This window comes from Elephantulus edwardii, unplaced genomic scaffold, assembly GCF_000299155.1.
Source record: "Elephantulus edwardii isolate Elephantulus edwardi_28Jun2011 unplaced genomic scaffold, EleEdw1.0 scaffold00199, whole genome shotgun sequence".
Taxonomy (NCBI): domain Eukaryota; kingdom Metazoa; phylum Chordata; class Mammalia; order Macroscelidea; family Macroscelididae; genus Elephantulus; species Elephantulus edwardii.
In genome coordinates this window covers 2854343-2861658 of record NW_006399949.1, presented here as the reverse complement: position 1 = coordinate 2861658, position 7316 = coordinate 2854343, and the positions used below count along the sequence as shown (strand labels likewise).

At 42.7% G+C, this 7316-nt stretch overlaps 1 pseudogene; it reads right to left on the bottom strand.

Moving 5' to 3' along the window:
• Positions 1-4301: 4301 nt before the first annotated feature.
• On the bottom strand, positions 4302-5950 carry LOC102869802 (annotated as a pseudogene).
• Positions 5951-7316: the final 1366 nt, after the last annotated feature.

Sequence of the window (7316 nt, the reverse complement as noted above, 5' to 3'; positions counted from 1 at the left end):
GGCAAAATATTCTTTGAGGCCCACCTGAGCGTGGTTTGGGAATAACTGGCCCACAGGAAAGATTAATATCCAGGTTTCTGATGTAAAACTTGACCTGCCCACTGAGAAACTCACTGGGAGTCAGAGGTAAGGTTGTGTCCTGAGAGATATTGCTGAGGGACATTTGAAACCCATATGGGGTGGACTCCACTTTTGAGATGACTGAAGGTACGGACAGGATGTCGGTACTAAACACAGAAGAATTTTCCTCTATCTATTTTGTTCTCAAGAAGGTGTATCCACAATTTGGGATGATGTGACACATTCCGTGTCCTCTGTTTGTACTGGCATTGTTTGTGGCTCTTCGATCCTGACACCAGCTCCATATTGTCCCTGATTTGAAAGTAGTAGGTAGAGAGTAAGAGCCTTAGATGGCATGAGTTGCAGGCCTATCAAAAAATAAAAATAAGAACCAACCGAAACTAGCTTCTGACCTGCAGAGCCTAGAGTCTCTACTCTCAGCATTGGATGCACCTTCTCCAACGAATAGACTTCAAATATCTTATAGGCAGAATGTTTAATAACTACTGTAGAAATATCTCAGGATCTACTCTTTGATCAAGCTGCCTTAAGAGAGACAGGGACCCAGAAATTCTCCCTTTCCTGGATACCTCACAGCATTTGGCACTGAGACTTAAACCTGGTGATGCAGTTCTGGCTACTCTTCCATGTCATGACATATGCATTAGGCTCGGGGAACCCCAGCACTTGCACATCTTCATCAATCCATTAGCATAGTGACAGTTGTTTCACCAAAACCTGCCACCCCTGTTCTTGCTCGTTCAACTCCTAATCTTCCTTCTCTGTTACCTCTCAAGAATGAATTGTCAAGAAGTCTTCCCAGCCACTGTATACAATAGGGAGAAATGGAAGTCAGGAATGGAGCTCTCTGAAGGTAGCTTCAGGAAAGTGGAAAAAAGGTTCCTGGAGTTGTGGTATCTGTGTGCAGCTGGAGTTTCTCCATTTATAAGAATCTTTTGTGTATCACTCAGGCTTGCGCTGTTATCTGAAAGGAAGAGATCTCTTCCAGATGGTGGTGATGAACATCCCAAACAGGCCAATGGAGTCCTGTGTTAAAATCTAGCTGGCCAGGTGTATGTAGCCTTAGGTTTATGGCCTCCTACTCCTACTTCCGGCCCCTGCCCTCATACTTTCATAACCTCCACCCGCAGTTCCAGAGCTCTTCTCCATGGTGATAGAAAACAGTCCCTGGCTCCGCCCAATGGCCATACTGTTGTTAATCCATGACAATCATCCTGGTTTGACCTGAAAGCTCTGAATTCAGGGATGCTCCTGTAGAAGTTCACTCATTGGAGACATTCCTTGATATATTATTTAACCAAGGGAATTCTGACTTCCCATTTCAGAGAAAGAACATTTGAAAAAAAATGCTTGACAATTTTGTGACCTCTGGGAAAATTCAACAGTTAATAATAGAAGCCCTTCCTAATTTTTGGAATTGACTGGCCCACAAGAAGGAACAATATCCCAGTTATTAAAAAAAAATAAATTCAACATCTTTTACTTTGCTTATTTAATATTTCTGTTTGAATTAAAATTAAAAATGACATCATATTATACAGTATTGCTTTTATATAATAAGTTAACAATTTTAGTCAAAATAGACAAAAAATAATTTAAGTTTCCAGTGGGCACTTTTTCCCTCAGGGAAATTTTTTTAATGCTTAGAAGAAATGTAGAATTGCAATATGATAGTATAGTGAATGTGTCTTACCTGTATTTATAATTTTGCTCATCAAAAGTGGAAGCCAGGGGGAAAAGCTCAAGCCATGATTTTTCTTAGATTTTATAAATATCATTAATCATTGTCTTAAAATTGTCATAAATGTGAAAATAGAAATTAAGCAACCCCAGGCTTGTTCATATAGAAGTTGTAAAACATTTATCCTGAGAAAATAGCTGCTGGTCTCCAACCATAATTTTCAGATTATAGATATTATCGCCCTCCAATCTTGCAAGGAGGGACTGGTCCTTGGAGAGGGACATCATGTTTGGGAGAGTGGAGGGACGGCACAGGAAAGGAAGACCCTCGATGAGATGGATCGATTCTGTGATTGGGGTGGTGGAAGTGAGTGTGTCAGAGACGGCAAGGTAGGCAGGCACCGGATAAAGCAATGTTTAGGGCCCTTGTACATAGGGTCGCTATGAGTCACAAGCAACTCAATGGCACATAACAACCAAGCCAAAACTTCTCTCATCTGTGTCATGTTAAGAGTTTTAACTTCTGCTTTGGTGGTGAGAAGTCCACTTCACACACTCACATAATGCTACTTGTTTAAGTATGCCTTTCACCAAGTTCGATTTCACTGAATGCTCTCATAGGGAAGAAAGTGTCTGAACAATTATGAACACTGAAACAAATAAGAAAAATATATATATTTCCATATAGAAAAATGTGTACAAATCTATGTAGGTACTAAAACAGAAAACAAACAAACAAACCCAGGATGGGCCTTTTGAAGAAAAAGATTGGGTTTTTAAAACATTTTTATATACAAAATAGGTTAGTTTAGGTTCATTTATATCCCCTGATTTGCCCCATTTCTTCAAAGATTCTCCTTCAGAACAGATTCCTCTATAAAACTATTATAACAACAATTTTAGACCGATCTTGATACTGGGAAACTCTATCCAATCTATACATTTAAACACTCACATACACACACATACACATATACCACACACAAAAAAAAACAACCCATGATTTTCCTGAAACTACAATGTCATCATATTCTATCCCTATCTTGATATTTTATTACTTATTATAAAATAATTTAAGATTCTAAATATGAATTTTAGACTACATAATGTTGTATTGTTGTTATGTGTCATTGAATTGCCTGTGATTCTTATTAAAACTGCCCTATTTTCAATTTCATCATATCCAATAGACCTAATCACAGTACTTCAGTTAATTGAGTCAATCTATCTCATCCAGAGTCTATTTGTCCTTCACTGTCCCTCCACCCTTCCAAGCATGATAGCCCTCTCCAAGTACTGGTCACTCCTGGCCCTGTGCACAAATTATGTGAGACAGGGCTTCAAAATCCTTGCCTCCAGGGAGCAAACTTGTTTCACCCTCTCCAAGACAGACCTGTTTGTTATCCTGGCAGCCTATGGTATATTCAACACTCCTCTGTAGCACCAGAAATCAAAGACATCGATCCTTCTTCTAGCATCCTTAGTTATTCTCCAGGTCTCTGATGCATAGCAAGTAATTACAAAGACCATGTCCTGAATCAGGCAAACCTTAATCTCTAGACTGACATTTTTGCTCTTCAGTACTCTAGAGAGGTCACTGACAGTAGACTTTCCAAATGCAATTCATTTTTTTTATTTCCTGACTGCTGTTGCCAAGAGTATTGATTGTGGAATGAAGCACTAAATTTATCAAAGATCTTAATCTCTTCTCCATCCATTATGAAGCTGCCAATAGGCCAAGTGGTGAGAATCTTTGTTTTCTTGATGTTGGCTTCAATCCATATAGAACACTACATTCCTTGAATTTCTGCAGCAAACATCTCTTGTTCTCTTCAGTTTCTACAAGCAAGTTAGTATCATCTGCATAACATAGATCATGCAATCCTGATGCCACATTCTTCCTCATAAAGCCCACCTTCCTGAATGATCTGTTCTGCATATAGATCGAAAAAGTATGGATATAGAATGCATCTTTAATGCACACTTTCCATGATCCTGAGCCATACAGTATTTCCCTGCTCTGTTCTGATTACTCCTTCCTGGTCCAAGGATAAGTTTCACGTGAGCACAATCAAGTGTTCTGGGATTTCTATTCTTCAAAAGGTTAGCTTCAAAAAAATTTTTTTAAAAAGGTTAGCTTCAATTTGTTGCTATCTACATGGTCAAAAACCTTTACATAATCAATGAAACACGGACATTCCTCTGGTACCCTCAGCTTTCAGCCAAGATTCATGTAACATTGGCTATGATGTCCCTAGATGCATGGCCTTGTCTAAACTCACCCTGCACATGTAGTAGTTCTCTGCTGATGTGCTATTCCAGTCATTTTGGGATAATCTTAAGCAGAATCTTGTTTCCATGTAATATTAGTGATAATATTACTAGTCCAATAATTTCACTAGTTCAATAATTTCCACACTCTGTTGGGTAAACTTTTTTTTTTTTTTTTGAATGAGAATAAATACAGATCTCTTCCAGTCAGTTGGCAGGTAGTCACAATGGAGGTTTGGTGCTGAGCATGAGTCTATTGGCTTCTGGGCTCATGCTTTCTGTTGTTGCTTGATGAAGTTGATCAGCCCATTGGTGGAATAAGCATGAGAAGTCACTGGATTGGTGCTCTCAAGTGTAGGTTCAATTTTCTTAGCCAGCTGCTTGCCTAGGTCCACTCTCCACTGGTTGAAGCTGTTGACGTCCCAGATGACTCCCTGAATGAAGATCTTATGCTCATATACGGCAATCAAGAATACATGGCATAAGCTTGGTGAACACAATGGAATTGGTTGGGCGATTTCCTTCAAAGACCTTATGTGGGAGCAGCTCTTCCAATTCCTCTGGACTCTTTCCTGTTTTCTGGAGCTACTTCCAGGCCTCTTCTTTTGTCTTCCCCTTCATCAGGGCCTCAGTCTGGGCTAAGGAGTTGGCCAGAAGGATCTTGTGATGCAACCCATTCCATAGGAGTCTGGAACGGGATAAGAAAGTCACAAGGTATCATCCTGGTGCCTTGGTGGATAAGCTGGTAGAAGGCATGCTGGCCATTGGTCCCTGGTTTCTCCCACAAGATGGGGCCCGTCTGGTGGTCCACAGGGATGCCGGACTCGGTAATGTACTTCCCAGTCGTTTCAATATCACCCTGCTGGAAGTAGGCAGCACAAAGTGGTGGAGGTACTGGTCATAGAGCAGCATAAAGTGAGTCTCACAGCTGAAGCCATTGAGTTACCAGGTCCCCAGCAGAGCCAGCAGGACAGGGGCATCCTTCTCAAGGGGTGCAGTGCGGAAGTGCTGGTCCATCCAGTGTGCCTCAGACAGCAGCTGCTCAAAGTTGTCAAAACCTATGTGCAGGGCAATGGAGAGTCCAATGGCTGACCACAGCGAATACCACCCTCCTACCCAATCCCAGAACTCAAACATATTTTGAGGGTCAATTCCAAACTCCTTCACTTTGGTCATGTTGGTAGACAGGGCAGTGAAGTGCTTCACGACTGCAGAAGGGTCCTTTGCTGACATGAGGAACCACTCCTTTGCCGTCTCTGCATTGATGATGGCCTCCTGGTTCATAAAAGTCTTGGAAACAATGATGAAGAGGGAGGACTCGGGGCTCAGCAAAGCCAGGGTTTTAGCAATGTGGGTCCCATCAATACTGGAGATAAATCAAACTCGGGAACCACCTGCAGGGTATGACTTGAGGGCTTCAGTCACCATAAAGAGTCCCAAGTCAGAGCCCCTGATGCCTATGTTGATCACATCTGTAATGGGCTTGCCTGTATAACCCTTCCAGTTACCACTTCGGACACGCTGGCAGAAAGACTTCATCTTGTCCAGCACCCTGTTATCTCAGGCATCACATCCTTGATGTCCACCACAATGGGAGTGTTTGACCGGTTCTGTAGTGCCACATGCAGCACAGCTCAGTCCTCAGTGAAGTTGAACTTCTCCCATTGAACATGTGTTCCCAGGCGGCCTCCACTCCCTTGGACTTGGCCACCAGCACCCGCATCACTTCCGCCGTCACCAGGTTCTTGGAGTAATCCAATAGTATCTGGCCATGGTTGGTGTTGAGGGTTAAGCTGAAACAGTTGAAGCACTCCTTGTCCAAGTCGAAGAGGTGACGCAGGCTGAGCTCAGAGCCGTGTTCACAATGCCACTGCTGCAGCTTCTGCAATTGCAAGTTGTGAGTAAGTGCAGCCATGGTAGGAGAGGCTGGGTGCACAGACTGAGATCTGCTGGGAGGTGGAGGAGGGCGTGAACCTAGTGGGGGGCATGGGTGTGCAGTGCCTATATCCCCAGTTCTTGATATAAGACTGTCTTATCATTCAGAACTTCACTGGAAGCCAGTGGTTCTGTTGTGCCATGAGAACTATCCAAGGGACCTTGGAAATTTATACAGTGTAGAAGGTGAATTTTAGCTGACTGGGACCATAGGCAAGACATTGGGCCCAAACACAAAGGAGCTGTCCCTGTTAGTTTTGTCCTCAAGAAAGCTTACTCACAAATTGGACTGATGTGAGATGTGTGTGTAGTGTGTATGGCTGTGTGTGTTAGGATTGTTTATGGATGTGTAATTTGGAAGCAGGAGTGGCATCCACTTCATAAATAACATGCCTCTGGAAACTCTATGAACTTTGAGAAATGACAACAGTTCTAGAAAGACTTCAGGTATTTTGTTCATAGGGTCATTATGATTCCTTCTTGACTCAACAGCAATTAACAACAACAACAACAACAACAACAACAATCATGAGATCAGCTTCATATTGTCCCTGATTTGAAACTGGTATGCAGATAGAGAGCAAGAACCTCTAGGGTGTTTGTAACAGGCTGGCCAAGAAATAAGAAGCACTAGACCCCAGCTTTTAACTATTAGGGGCTGCAGTAGCCACTCTCAGTGCTGAGTGCACGCCTCTCCAGCAAATGGACCTCAAAATCTTGTTCTATGACTAAAATATCAAGCCTACTGTGAGGATATCTCAGGGTTCTACTCTGTGACCAGGTTGCCTTAAGTAGAACAGTGACCCGGAGATTCCTCTTGCTCAATCAATCTCTAAAGAACCTGGCACTGAGACCCATATTTCTTGACTCAGTCCTGGACATTCTTCCCTGAAGGTCTGAAGGTTCCTAAAGGCAGCTTCAGAAAACTGGAAAAGAAATTAAAGAAGCGGTTGTATCTGAATACAGAAAGAATTTCTCCATGTATAGGAACCCTCTGTGTGCCATACAGGTTTGCCTGATTGTGTCTCTTCCAGGTTATGGATGATGAGAACCCACGATCTGCCCAAAGAGTACTGAAGTAAAGTTCCAGCTGGCCAGAATGTAGCTTTGGGCACATTATCTCTTATTCTCTTTCTCCTGCTTTCAACCTTTGATAAACCTTGTCCCTAAATTCTAGAGCCCATCTCCATGGTGATGATAAACAATTCCTGGCCCCACCTAGTTACCATAGTCCTGGCTGCCATGGCAGCCACAGTCCTCTGGCCTGAAAGCTCTGAAGCCAGGGGTGCTCCTCTAGAAACCCACATCCGGAGCCGTTCCTTGATGTGTGATTCAGCCAAGGGAAGCCT